The sequence below is a fragment of the Corvus brachyrhynchos genome, unplaced genomic scaffold (assembly GCF_000691975.1).
Source record: "Corvus brachyrhynchos isolate BGI_N302 unplaced genomic scaffold, ASM69197v1 scaffold98, whole genome shotgun sequence".
NCBI lineage: Eukaryota > Metazoa > Chordata > Aves > Passeriformes > Corvidae > Corvus > Corvus brachyrhynchos.
In genome coordinates this window covers 239,970-254,813 of record NW_008239762.1, presented here as the reverse complement: position 1 = coordinate 254,813, position 14,844 = coordinate 239,970, and the positions used below count along the sequence as shown (strand labels likewise).

At 45.5% G+C, this 14,844-nt stretch overlaps 1 protein-coding gene across 2 annotated transcripts in view; it reads right to left on the bottom strand.

The window, feature by feature from the left end:
* ADARB1 (adenosine deaminase, RNA specific B1) overlaps positions 1 to 14,590 on the bottom strand; it is a 115,939-nt gene extending 101,349 nt beyond the window's left edge. Inside the window, exons 1-2 of one of the 2 annotated variants that reach the window (XM_017742757.1) lie at positions 13,858 to 14,590; positions 13,666 to 13,774 (exon numbers count right to left, since the gene is read on the bottom strand). The gene's annotated coding sequence lies outside the window, so the exon portion shown is untranslated. The remainder of the gene's footprint in view (positions 1 to 13,665; positions 13,775 to 13,857) is intronic. The other variant, XM_008640186.2, reaches the window with a different exon arrangement.
* Between the last annotated feature and the right edge of the window lie 254 nt (positions 14,591 to 14,844).

The following is a 14,844-nucleotide window of genomic DNA, read 5'->3' as shown; positions in this document are numbered from 1 at the left end:
GCTGAACCCAGGCACCCCCTCCTCCCCCCACATGAGCACACAACCCTCCCAGCTCAAAGGCTTATGTCTAGACCAGAAACAAGATGACTTTTTTACCACAGCACTGTACAACTGAGTACCATTGATAAGTAACTGTTTCACTACGAGGTCAAGACTGGAGCTGCCAAGCAGAAGCCCCTAAAGGGCAGATCAAGGTAATCCTGTGTCTGCATGAAGCCTCCATGTGATGATCATAATGGCCCTTTAACCTTGAAAGGGTTTTACTAGTTCCAGCATTTAAACATGACACAGTGAACTACTGGTTTTGAAGGGGTTTTTTTCATGGTGGTGATATTGATTATACAGTCCAACAAGCCTAGCCCATGAAAACACTCATTCCAGGTGGTGCCCAAGCACGTCAAGTCTCCTTTTCTCCTCCTGGGAGCGCAGACTGCCCTGTAAGTGGAACTGGTCAAACACTGCTTCACCATCTCTTCCAGCTGCCACTACCACTTCTGCTGGCTGCTGCTTTTGTGCTGTCTCAACTGCTCTTCCACTTCAGCTGACAATTCAGAGCTCCCAAAAGCCCTAAGGCACCAACAGCATCAGCAGCTCTGTCATCTTACACAACACAGACACTCACAGAGCATCTTCCCCCCTGGCGAGACCTACATCCACACCCCACTCTTGCTTCTCCTCTGGCTCCAGGGACACAGGGGACCATCCCACTGCCAAGCCCCTCAACAGACCCATGTGACCATCACCTCACTGCACACCTCCCACAGCATTCTTCATGTCCTGACAAAACTAGGCTTGCCCCCTGTCAGGGAGCTCTTCGTCTGGCCCACAATGATTCTCACACAAGACTTGTGTCTTGTGTCACACAAGACTTGTTTTTCAAAAAAGGTCTTAGAGCAAGCTTCTTTACTCCAATGTACCCATTTGGCTCTTTTAAATGCAGAAGAAATCTTTTAAAAAAGGAAAATCAAGGTCTGGGCCCCTCTACTAGAGGTAGAAGCTATTTGCTGGTTTTTTTTTTTTCTCCAGCCCATCACCTCTTCCCCTTTTCTTTATTTGAACCCTGCAGGTCAGCATCTGTCACCCATCTTGGAATGACATTTTCCTGGTAGAATCTATTTTAAAGCAAGCCAAATTTTTTAAAAGTGACATGGCTCTGCCACTTTGTACTTGATGCTCTACCCTGCCAGCAGCATAGGCAGACAATAAAGTCTCATTTTCACTGTCTGCACTAGCAGAAATGGGTCCAGCCCCATCCACCCCACACAGAGATAAGATCAGCAGCTGCCAGCACAGAGCTGTGGCAAGAACACCCATGATGTTAAAAGAAGTAACAGGGGATGACAAAGAACAAACTACCATGAGTAGGTGCTTCTCTGACACTCCTTGTCAGCTTTCAGAGCTGCCAGACATTTGGCATTGCCTTGATCTCAGGTCTGGGACTGCAGCCGCAGCAAACCTTGAGACTGCCCGTGCATCCCCTCACCTCTCTCATTCAATATCCCCATGCTTACAGGGCATCAAGGACTGGCATTCTTCCCGTGAAGAAAGTGCTCCCTGAACAAAACAACTACACACGCCTTCCCAAGTAGTATCTGCAATACTTAGGCTCACCACACCCAAAGAAACCACCTACTGAGCATACCTGTATCCCCACGTTAGTTCCCAGAAGACAGAGACTTTCACTGTATAAGGAAAGCCAGATCTTTCCACGTTGCACGGAAGATGCTGGCAGGAAGAATGTGTCTCTGCATGAAGAAGGCTGTGGCATGAGCACTGCGCCTGCTAATTTCCTAATATGGACCACAGTCCAATGGATTTAAATCCACATGCCTACAGACTCATCATGTTTCTCACTTGGTGTAAGACTGAGTTTAATATTTTTACCCCACTGATAGGATATTAATTTTACCTAATGGCCCAAGAGCTGCCAAGAGCTATGAGCCATTGTTCATGTTTTTCTGGCTTTGTTCAGCTTTCCTTCCCTGATGAGGAGCTCCCCATTAGTCCTGACTTTGCTGAGGTGTCGCAGCATGACGTGAAGAAATGCCAGCTACACAGTGGATCCCAAACCAGGAGTGCAAAGCACAATCTGGACTTCTCCAGGAAGCAGGACTGATCCAAGCCACTGTGCCAGGAACAACATTTGACAGTATCAAGAAGGCTGTTCCATTTCAGCAGTTTGCAAGTTTGGATACTGGCACCCTAAAAATAATTCAGGGCAGAAAGCAGCAGCCAAGCCCCCAAGCATGTGAGGAACACAGGGCACCCAAAAAGCCCTGAGGGATGTGCCCCTTTGGGTAGACACACGCACCTTTGGGCAGAGGAAAGGGAGATAAAGAAGCCTGTGGGATGTCAAAGCACACAACACACTGTGGATAAGAGAGAAAGGTGTTACGTCTCCCCATGCCAATCCTCCCACCTGCTCCACCATGTCAGGCCAAGGAGCAAAGATCAGTTAATAAAGCTTTTCTTCCACTGAGGACCTTACAAAATCAGTCAGCTGTTGGAAACCAGTGGCTGATGCTTCTAAAGATAAAAAAACCAAAAAATTTCCTGCTATTCCAGCTGTCTTGAACCAGCTCACCTCCTCCAAAAGTCAAGAGCATGCAAAATATCACCAGTAAGATGTGCATGGGAGATGTTCACTCCTAGCCAGCATTTGTATACAGCTCTTTCAGAAGCCTGAAATACACTGGCTACAAAGTCAGTGCTACAGCCGTCTTCTATGAATGTTACATAATAAATAATGCATTTTAAGTATTGTGATGCTGGACTCCAAATCCCAGCCTCATTTAGCCTTTAAAGACAGTGCCATAATTATTTACAGTATTTACATTCCAAAGGATGGTGGGGGGTGTACTATCAGATCTCATTTAAAGATTACTTTTGCATGAAGCAAGACTGGTTCTTTAACATTTTCTTCAAGCAGAAAAAGATGGCAGCAGCAGCTTTAGTGAAGCGAACAAATCCATAAATGCATATGGACATATAGGTCAAATAAGAATTAGGCTGAGCAAATAACAAGTTAGCTGTGAAACGTTCTTTTGGCTGTTTTTCCACATACTGTGCTGACCATTTGTGGTTTAATCTTAGAGAAGCTCTCTCTCATATGAGCCTGCAACCCCCCCAAGCTTCAAACAAGCAAGTTTTACTATAAGTACTCCGCATTTCTTTATACGGGCTAAGGTTCTCATATGAGCATAGTTGTTTTGTACACTTAATGCACCAGGAAAAACTGAAGGAGGAACTGGAAAATTTTGTTCTGTGCCCTACAGAGATGAAAAATATCATTCAAAAATACAGACCTGACCTAGAAAAAGGAAGTTATTCTGCTGCCCTCTAATGAGCACATCTAACATCTGAAAAAGAACACTCTCAAAAGAGATCTGTTCTGCTCTGCCACAGGTACATCCTCTTGTGCTACAAAGCTGTCAGCAATGCAGACACAGCTGGAGCAGCACCTCCCACACAGCAAAGACAGGCAGAAGAAACACCTAGATAGGCCCAAGATCTGTTCTGTACTTCCCTGAATGCAGATTGGAGTATATGGCTGTGTCCTGTTCTGCTCCCTTTCCTTGCTTGAACAGAGGGAGCGGAGAGGTTCCTAATTCTGACCTTCAGGACACAAGGGCCACAATGTTGTTACAGGTATACAGGTACCACAGACACGTGGAAGAATGACTTGCTTCAACACCTGTGAGCATCAATTAAAAGCAAAGGAATTCAGTTCTCACGCAGGGGTGTCTCTGCATCTGCACAATGCTCAGAAGACATTCAGTTGAAAAATGCAGTACGGAAGGCAGAGGAACAGCCACAGAGCAACCGTTCTACCTGGTACTGAGTTTCATCTCAGTTTTTACTGAGCTACTGTGATGCTGTGGGTTGACCTTGGCCAGCTGCTAGCTGCCCCCTCCCTCCTCAAAAGAACAGGGGAGAACAATATGATGAAAAGTTTGTGGGCTGAGGTAAACAACAGGGAGATCACTCACCAATTACCATCACAGGCAAAACAGACCTGAGTCAGGGAAAATTAATGTAATGTATTGCCAATTAAAATAGAATCAGATGTTGAAAAGCAAACACTAAAACACCTTCCCCCCCCACCCACCCCCTTCTCAGCTCCACTCCTTCATTCTGACTTCTTCATCCCTGGCTCCCTTGAGCAGTGCATGGGGCCTGGGAATGGCATTACAGTCACTCTCCGCTGCTCCTTCCTCCTCACACTTACCCACTGGGGTCCTGGTGACTGGAGCACCTCCTCTCTTTCTTTTCTGCCCCTGGTCTTCATAGGGCTCTCTCACTTCTTTTCCACTCCTTCTAAAGTATATGTTTTCCCAGAGCCAACACCATTGTTGTGCAGCTGTGGCTGCACTGGGTGCACTTAACCTCTTTGGACGGGGCTGTGCCCAGAATATGACAGCTTTAGCTTCTGTCCTGCTACCAAAACCTTGCCACTTACACCCAATACAGGCAAACAGGCCAACGCCCACTATTTTAGAGGAAGAAAATACATGAAGAAGCTATAATAACCCACATAAATAGTATCTAGATATCTGTCTGCTATTTCCTTAAATAAAAACCCACTCAGGCACAGGCACTAAAACAAGCACACCTGCAGCTGCAGAGGAGCACACCCAAGCCCAGCCCTACCTAAGCCCAGCCCTGCAGTCACAAATCACTGGCATGAATCAAAAGCAACAGCCAGAGGCTTTGCTGAGCAAAACATGGAAGTGTCACTGAACAAAGCAATTTAAAATTGTGATTTCTGGCAGCACAGTTCCTGTAGTCTGGAAAAGCCTTCCCGTGCCTCCCTATCCACAGGTACACCAGGTTATTTCAATTCAAACCACACTGCAAAATAACTGCTGCATGTATAGACACAGCCTGTACCCACAGCAGCTGGAAATGTCCTCTCCATGCTAAAGAAGCCCATTCCTGTTACATAAGAACACTCAGTGACCTGAATTTACAAATAACCTTGGAGAGGAAAATAGACATAAGGAAAAATAAAGTTAAAAAGCCATGGAGCTAGAAAATGCAACAGAGGGAAATCAGCCCAGAGCATATACACACACAGCCACACCAGGCACAAATGTCCACTACATCCATAGAAGCCAAAATTCTTTAAGCAGATCTACTGATTCGCTGTGTGTTCTGCAAGCAATCAAAACACAGCACAAGTGGGTCAGGAAACAAGTCTGTGTGCCCCATTTTCCCTCAGATTTCCTGCCTGGGACTCAAACACCACATTTCATTGAAGTTGGTTATCACTATCACTACGTACCTTCCAGCTCACAGTCCCTTCTTGTTTGAAGAACTGCTTGGATAGCTTATTCTTCTGCAGCAGGATTTTCTCCAGAATTTTCTGTGGTTTGCCTTATGGAACATTTGCAACTCTGCTAGTTCTGTCTAAATCTGTCCAAATTACCGTTTCAAACAACCCAGAATATTCCAGTACCCACTGCATTTAATCCTTGCATGTCTGTGTTTCCCACATTTAGCGCAATCTACATTGAGATTTACTGTGTTAAAAGCTTCTTTAAAAAAAAAAAAAAACAAACCGAAAGACAACAAAAACCCCTTTCTACAAGCCACTTGACTAGAAACCTAGGCCCAAATTAGATGTTATTATCAGTTATGCCACATATGAGCATCAGTAGTGCCACTCTGAAATGCTGAAGGGGATAAACAGATCTTCAGCTGATACATGCATTTCCACCCAAGCAGAAAGAAAACTTTGGTCCATAAATTGCTCAAAAAGACCAGAATAAAGGATAATTTGCATACAATAGAATAATACTATAGATTCCACTAGGTCTGAATGACAGACATGAACTTGTGAGATCTCCCTGTAGCACAGCCTGTAATTCAGTAAGACCCACATTAGCAGGGCAGAAATTTATCTCTTGGTAAATCAGAAATGTGATTTATGGAGCATAGAAGTTTGTGGAAAAAAACCTCAAGCAAAATAACGTTTTTCACGTACGCATTTCCCAGAGGTGTTAGCAGAAGGAGGAGGCTCACTTATTCCTGCACCTCAGAAACATATCAAGACAAGTCAGAAGGGGTAACCCAGAAGAGGGAAACCTCTCATGCCATCCACCCTTCACCAGCCCCTACCAATTTTCTAAAAAGAGTGTCTATTAAACTCCCAGGACACGTATTTCAGGAAGACATTTGACAGCTTGACACAACACTGTACCACTGCTGGTGACAAGGAAACGGCTCTGACTTCCAGAGCTATCAATCTGCCCTTTCCACAAGTGCTTCCTCACCCCGCTTCGGATTTGGTTTCTCAATTCCTGCAGTGTTGAGCCATCCTTCTCACACCCCACGAGATGTTTGCATTACTGGAATTTGTGCTGGGAGGCCCCTTTGGCATAAGTGCAGAGCCATTCCACCTCTCTCTTTGCAGAATTTATAATTTTATGATTCAATTATGTTAAAGCTTTAACATTAGTACAGGAAAAACAAAGATTTCAGTTCATAACCCTCTTTTGTAACGCTGCAGCTTCAGTACTCTCCTAAGCAGCGCTGATCTATTTTTGTGTAAGGATGTCCAACCATTTAAAATCCATTTCACAGGAGAATACCAGGCTAGATTAGTATCTTTTTTAAAGTTCCAGGAACTGTGATCACACAGAGCAAGACATGACATGACATGCAACTGCCATGCCCCACCACACCTGGCCAGGAAGGCAAGAGGTCACCCTGGCCTCAAATTCAGCAAGCCCTTGAATGGCACAAGGCATTGATAGGTTTGACCTATGTTTGACCATGCTTGAGCACCCAACTTTTACAAAGGCTGGAAGCAGGCTTTGCAAAAGCATGGAGCAGCACCTCAGGAGCTTCTCCAAAGAAGTCTCCAATCCCTCACTAAGCCATATCCTCCTCTCCACCCACCCAGCAGCATGGAAAGGCTGCTCCAGGGCAGGCACGTACCTTCCAGTAGTGCTACTGGTGAGCATTACACAGCAGGCACAGCCAAGGAACCAACCATAATAAGAAACTAGAGCGATCTGACACGTCCTTCAAAATCCTAGGACTCATTTCAAGCTCTTCCCACTGACAGCCTCCTACCCTGGAGCATATTGCAAAACATTTTGGAAGATTTGGGCTCTCTGGAAAATGTTTGTGTACTGCTCAGTATCCATGACCACAAGCTAACTGGAGTCTTTTGGCTTTTTAATGTTGATTTTAAGAACGGAGACTTAGCCACAGCTAGAAGGCGGGAAAGAAAACAATATAGTTAATTAGTTCCATAAATATTAACACAACTGATTCCTGTGATCTGGCAGAAGGTACTCACAACATGGAAATGCTCTATTTGCAGACGGGAAGTAAAAGCACTGAAAACAGTGCAAGTTTCAGACGCTCATTTACTGCTTCTCAGTTAATTGCATTTACTTTAATTAAAGTGGAGCTTCCCACAGCTATTCTCACAGCCAGCACCACACTGCACAGACAAATTGTTAAAGCAACATTAAGCAGCGTAGATTTTTAACCTTTTTGTTTTAATTATTATTTAAGGCAGCAATGTCTTTAGCTTTCAGTAGGATCCCCACTCCACAGTCTCCCAGAGACCACAGCAGGTCTCTGTTCTCCATTTCAACAAATCCCCACAGCTGTTCACCACTGCTACAATCTGACTCCTGAAGTAAGATCCCACTGCCTTTAATCCTTTAGACCAAAGGAACAGAAAAACCCTCTAGCTTTGAGGCGAGTTGTTGGGAACTACACAATCTGTTTGAGGTGTCCTGTAGACTGAGGTTGTCTGACCTCACTGGAGAAGCTTCTTGGACCACAAACCACTATCTCAGCTGTTCTCAAACACAGTGGACTGTTTGTAACATACTGTTACAAAACTCTCAGACACCAAATCTGCCCTTAAAAGGTGATCTGACATTGTCAAGATAAAAGCAGGTCCTAATGATGCAGTCAAAAACCAAATAAATTTCAGCCAAACGACAAGGAAGAAGGAATGTACAGTAATTTGCTACCTAAAGCAATTTACCCACATAAGGCAAACTGCCATCTGTCACTTTATCAAGCTACCAGGGTGGCCAACCTTGGGCCTGGGGGAGAGGAAAAGAGTTTAATCTCTAGACAGCATTTTCCCTTCCCTGTGAACTTTTCCTTTCTTGCAAATTTTGTTATTGGAGGTTTCAAACACTTTCACACACAATGGCAGAAGCAACACCAGCTTATGGAGGGAAGTTTCCCCTTTAAGCTGAGATCTGCACATTCAGTCCTGGGACACATCCTTGACCTGTGCAGGTGACACAAAGGACACAGACACGTTGCAGAAGGCATGGGGTGGAGGGAAGGGGAAGCTAAAGCAAGAATTCCCAGCTCAAACACCACTCAAACAGCTGCTCCTCCCAGGGCAGCACCCACACACCCATCAGATATTTTCAAAGACATTAAAATGGTTTGAGTGCTACACCACCAAGGGCATCACTGACAGCATCAGGGAGAGCATTTCACCACTCCACACATTCACACAGCCCAAAGCTTGGGGACCTAATAACAAAGACAGATGGAGGAGGAACACCTCATCACTTGGGTCTAGCACAGCACACAGGCATTTCCCAGGGAAATTTCACGCTCATGTTGGAGGTGCTGCAGCCACTCCCTGTCATCCTCAGCATGTGGAGCAGCCCGTTTACACTCCTTCCCATCTGAGCAGTGTTACAGTGGGGGAACAGCTTGAGGAAGGCGTTCTGCATAAAACAAACACAAGACAGGCCTGACAACTGCCAGCACAGAATGAAAGGCTGAAGAAAAGCAACAGCAGCAGAATTGTGAGGATCCAGCACCTTTCCACACCACCAATGTAAATGACCAACACAAGCAGATTTGAAAATTCCCCAAGCATGCATTAAGAAAAAGAGCAGAGGTTTAGAACCAATATTCAGGACAGATGCATTCATTAAAAAAATAGGATTAATTTTAATTTTTTGAATCCTTCAATTGTTAAACACCCCAATATGCCAGAAGACAGGAAAAAACCAAAACACAAAATCAAAACAGAGGAAAGATGATCACAGATGAGGACAAAAGAGGAGGAACCATAATATTCAATGGCAATAAACATGCAGAAATCCAGTCAACAGACAGGAATAAACTATGGGACACAGAGTATTGGCATCCTGTCAAGAGCTCCTGAAGAGTTAATTGGGGCCTGGTCATGGCTGCAATTCTTCCACACTGGAGTGGATCCCCTGCAGGGGTAACCACAAGTCTAGACACTGCAGGAACAGCAATGCTGTCAGAGGAGAGGTCTTACAAGGGCTCTGTAACATTCTGGTACAACATGCATTAAAAAAAACCCAAAACTGGACAGCAAATCATATCGCATGAAGCTAATGCAAGACACAATGCTAGCCAACCACAGCGTTTCTGCTTCTCTTGGAGGCTACAAAAGGAGAACAGAATTGGACAAGTGGGTGCAGAGCCCAAGAAGGAAGCAGATAAGGTGACAGACCCAGCAGATCTGGAACTCCAGAGCAGAAGCTGAGGTGCAAACTAGAAGGGATCTGTCAGTGACTCTGCAAAAGGAGGCTTGGTAACAAAAGAAACTCACAGAGAACCTCAGAAAGGAGGACAGCAAGGCTGTATACAGCCTGCAGACCCCAGAAATGCACTGCTGTCAGTAAATTCCTGCTTAGCCTGATTTTATTGTCTCCACATTTCTTCAGGAGGAGAAGGGAGTTCCTTCTATGTCAGATGCCCTGTCATTTCCCTCCTCTATGCCCCTCTCTGCCACTGACAGTGACTCCCGGGCTGCAAGACAGTCCCAGTCTTCAGAGCACAACCTCTGCTCAGGCTCACAACCTACCTCACCCTATGCTTCACACCCTGGTATAAAATCGAAGACCCACAGAGTGGCCTGGGTTGGAAGAAACCTGCAGAGAGCATCTACTTCAACCCCCTCTTTCATCTGTCACTATCCCAGGTTGCTCCAAGCCCCATCCAACCTGGCCTTGGACACTTCCAGGGATGGGGCAGCCACAGATTCTCTGGGCAACCTGTGCCAGGGCCTCATCACCCTCATTGTAAAATGAAAAGTCCTTCTTTATGTCCAATCCAACCTCAGAAATCAGAATGATTTTGCATCAGGTTTTTCAAACAGTTATGAACTTGCTGTTGTTGCACTTTTGTTTTCTCAACAACACAGACTGTCACCATTCCCTTCTGGAGTAGCTGAAAATAATGCAGGAAGCTACCTATCCCATTGCTCATATCATTCCACAACTGGCTCATCATCCACTCCAAAAAAAGAGACATTCACAAGCAACTGCTTGGCCAGAGCCAAGCTTGAATAGGCCCTTGCTTCAAGGAGCAAACACTGACAAAGGAAAGCTAAAGAAAAAAAATGAACAGCAGCAACCCCGATATGACAGGCCATTATTTCTGACTTGGTAGGAAACATTTAATTCCCACGCTACAGAAGCTCACCCAAATGAGATTTATCCACTCACATGAGTCACAGAAGTCCCTGTGTGAATTAGATGATGGCAAAGCCTTTGGTTTACATTACGTCAGTGGCTAAGTAAACTATACTGACAGGAAGCAATCACTGAGCAAGAAAGTAACTCATGGACTGAACTCCAGCATTCTCAGGGATGGCACTGGCTTTTGTTACCTATATGCATGTGGAAATCATCTGGAATCTGGCATTAAGCTGAGCTAATGATTAAAGACAAAAAGCAGAGCAGGGGAAAGCAGTTCCAGCAGGTCTGTTTCACAGCACGACACAGCTTAGAGCTACCATATTAAAATACTTTCCTTTTTAGACCACTGGCTTTTTATATCACACAATGCAAGACTCACCTACAACGAATTCCATTTTGGTAATGCTTTTCATTACAGTTCCACCCTCTCCTTCTCATGCCACAAGGATTACTGATGCCAGAACAGCCTGTGCTGGTATCTCACACAAATCGTAAGCACACTGAATCAGCCATGTATCTAAAGGAAGCAACAGACCATTACCATAAGTAGCAGATACTTCCACAGGGCACCCTGCCTCAACCAGATGCACCAACAACACTCAGAAATACCCAGAAAAACCAGGCCTTCAGCTGACAACAACCAACACCACCAGTTTATCCTCTCAGAATATGAGGCCTCATTCCTTTCAGCCCCAGCACACACAAGTGCTCATGTTAACTGAGATAACCTGCTAGAGACTCTGGACTTTCCAATTTACACATCGCGTTTCTCCCCATTCCCTCAAAATCACCACAGCCAAAAGAGCAGAAAAAGCTGGTCACTTACAAACTGAAGAAAACTATGACCAAAAAATTGTAGAGAGAGATGTCCTCTCTTGTTGGCAACCATAGGCAACAGCCCTCAAGCCCAAGCACAACGGTGGATCGGCTCCCTACAGGATTGCAGCCCTTTGGCTCTGACACACCAAACAGCTGTTCCAGGTGAAGCCTTATCCCATGGAAGTCGCCATGCTCTGCTATTGCTTAGTTTGCCCCTGCAATAGTACACATAGCATCAAAGACCTGCCTACATCATGGATTTATTTACAGAGCATAACAATGCTCTCTGCGTTCTCTTTTCCTCCTACCTCCCAACAGCCAATTGGCTTTTTTGACCAGTGTTGAGCTCCAAGCTGACATCTTCTAAAATCTAACCCAATTCCAAGATCTTCCTCAGACTAGGTCTTATTTGGAAGAGAGTCACAGCATAAAGCCAGATCTAAACCTAAAACACAGAGATACCAGCAATCATGGACAATGTGAATAAATCTTGGGTAATATGAGATATACACACACATGTAGGACAAATACCTGTTTTCCCAACTGGCACACAGCAGCCTTGGCAGAAAAAAAAATCTCCTCTAGCTGTGAAAAGCACAGGAGATAGGGTGTGAGCCCACCTACAGTCTGCCAACTTGACCTTCTCAGAGCTTGAAAAGCAAGTGGGAGATAAGCACGCTTTTGTCTTGTTATTAAATCCTAAAATAGCAGTGTGTAGGAGAATCCTACCCTCCTGCCCTGTACACTAAGCTGAGAGGAAAAGGGAGGAAGAGGTGGAGGGAGGGCTAGAGTCACACGTCTGCCTAGAATCTCTTTTCTAACTCCAGGGTGTCTGCCATTGTATGCACAGCCTCGTTACAGCTCACTGAATTAACACAAAAAAATTGAACTGATTTCCATAACGAAAAAGCCTCTACATGGCTCCAGAGTGCGACAACAAGAAAGGGCACAACATCTTGGGAAGATGTAAAAAAACAATCAAATCACTTTTTGCCTTGTTGAATTGCAGTTTTGAGCCCCCAAATGAACAGTTATTTTTAGCTGATCATCTGGAAAGTGTGCGGGAGCACAAAGCGTCGGGGTCAGCACGGCTGTCTGCAGGAAGCCAGCATGTAGCCCAGAGAGAGGCAGCCAGGCACTGCACATCTGCATCATCAGCACTGCACGGGGACCAGCAGCATGGCTCTATTTATAACCCAGACATGTACAGCTGTAGCCTGCAATGAAAGGCTGGGACTGCAGGCTGCCAGCCCCCAACAACAAGCTGTCTGATTTAATTAAAGAGATGGCAATGTCCACATGCACACATAGATGCACACATAGATGCACACATAGATGCACACACAGATGCACACATGTCCTTTTCCCAGGAGAGTTACCAACAATGAGCCCAGTGTTTCAAAAACAGTACGTTTTGCCAAGGTTTCTGTGCAGAGAGCAGACAAATGTGTCCTCACACAACCTCCCCACTTCCTCACTCTGTGCCCAAATGTGGCTGACGGGCAGCTCACTGCTGCTCAGGCAACCACTAGCCCTTGTGTGATTGATTTGTTTGTAGCCCTGGACAGGAAAACAATGTTACTGTAATATTTATCTACATGAAGAGAAGAGATTAATTTAGTTTGCAAAGAAGGTATTTGGGAGTCACACGCATCTTCTGCATCAGGACAGCTTGCTGTGCTACCAGGCTCTGTCTGGTAGTTTGTTCCTTCTGCGATTTTTTGAACATTTACATACAGTTTGTGGAGGTTTGGGATTCAAGTTTCAGAGAAATGCTTTGAGACCTTGCAGATGTTTAGAAGTGAAAACTGCTTTCAGATACAAAGCTCTGTCTCACAGGGAGCAGTCAAAGGGAGCATTTCCTTGTGGAACTGGAAATCAAAGGGCTCTATCATGTATTCCCTCTTCCCACTTTTTTTCGATGAGTTCAGATTCTCCTGCCCAGGAATCCTCGAGCCACAGACCCCACAACAGCAAAGGACAGGAGAAGACTTGCTGCAGTCAGCCTGCAGTGAGCAAAGCACTGTTGATACACAGTGAGAACCTGCTGACAAAATACTGGGTTACCAATGGCAGCTGCTGGTGAGGCAAAAGCCCAGAGATCAGGTCACAGCCTGGGCTCTACTGTGTTCTCAGCCCTGGCAGTCTTTGGCTGCACGAGGACATCCCACAGATAGCCTGAAGCTAGATCCCCCACCTAGGGATCACTAAGCACATCCATGCAGAAGCCCAAACAAAAACAAACCTCTTCTAAAAGCCTTCACAGGAAGCAATGTTTGCATTGTAGTTCCCTGAGCTTCCTGGGATAGTCACTAAAAGACACTGCAAATACAGTCCCCAGTGTCTTTGCTCACAACCTAACGTAATAATCATTCAAAACACAACAAACCTGTTCTGGAGGAAATGATGCTTCTGGAGTCCAAGTCAAGCTTCTTTACTAGGATATCAGGGTCAATCTTCAACCCAGAAAATACACCAGAAGATGAGAAATCCCAGTCCTTTATCCAAAAGAAACATAAAGCAGTAATCAGTACCTACACCGCCAGGCAATATTTGTTAAAAAAAAAATTAAAAATCTAACCCAGCACTATCCAGATAGGAACAGTGGTAGTGAGCAGGTGTCTCTCTTGAGCAGGCAAGGGCAGGTAAGGCAGCCTACTGTCCTGCTCCTCCCCACCTCCCCTCCAGCTCTTCCACACAGAAGGAAGTTTCACAAAGTCTGTTCTGTTCCTAACTGATTCCTGCTTCAGCTCAACCTCGCCTCACTCAAGTGCACACTCCCAGGAGAGCTGCAAACAGCATCCTTAGGGAAAGACAGATTTATTACAAATACAGAACAATACAGATTAGCTACAAATGAACAGATTAGAGGATTAAAGCCTAATCAATAGACATTAACCAGATTCAGTAACTACTAGCAACTCACCAAATCTTCAGCATCATGCTTTAAGCACACAACGCCCCCCTAAGATCTGCAGTAGCTACTCTGGTTGGATTAGTAGAATTTATTACTTTAGCCAACAATATCTACCATCACCAACACATAACTTCACAGTGGTATAAACCCAGCTGTATTTGGTGCAGGCAATTCCTCCCTCCTCACAAGGAAAGCTTAGGCACATAAAAAACATTTACTGGTGTTGCGTCCTTGCAGTGAGGGGGCTGGGGGGAGGCACCTGAACTGTGTATTCATATCACAGCTGGGGAAAACAGGAGATCCTAAATAATTCTGTATACACTAACAGCTTCTCTCCACCTGCCCAAACTTAAAACTGAAGGGAGGCACTGCAAGACCCCCTCCTCTCCCAACGCTTGTTGGTAATGACCCCCACTGCTGCACGCAAGTTACCCCACGGCATCGCAGCACAGGCAGCCTGACTCTAGCAGCAGCAGCAGCAGCAGCGCTGGGATACGCGTGTCACTGTGTCACCACCCTACGTGAGTCGGGGACGCCAGGGTGCTGCCATGGCACAGCTGCTGGTCCGGACTAGTGATACCGGCACTGGAGCAGCACGCTAGGACTGCCATGGTGCACAGTGCTGGAGCAGCTCCAGGCTAGCTCCTGGCA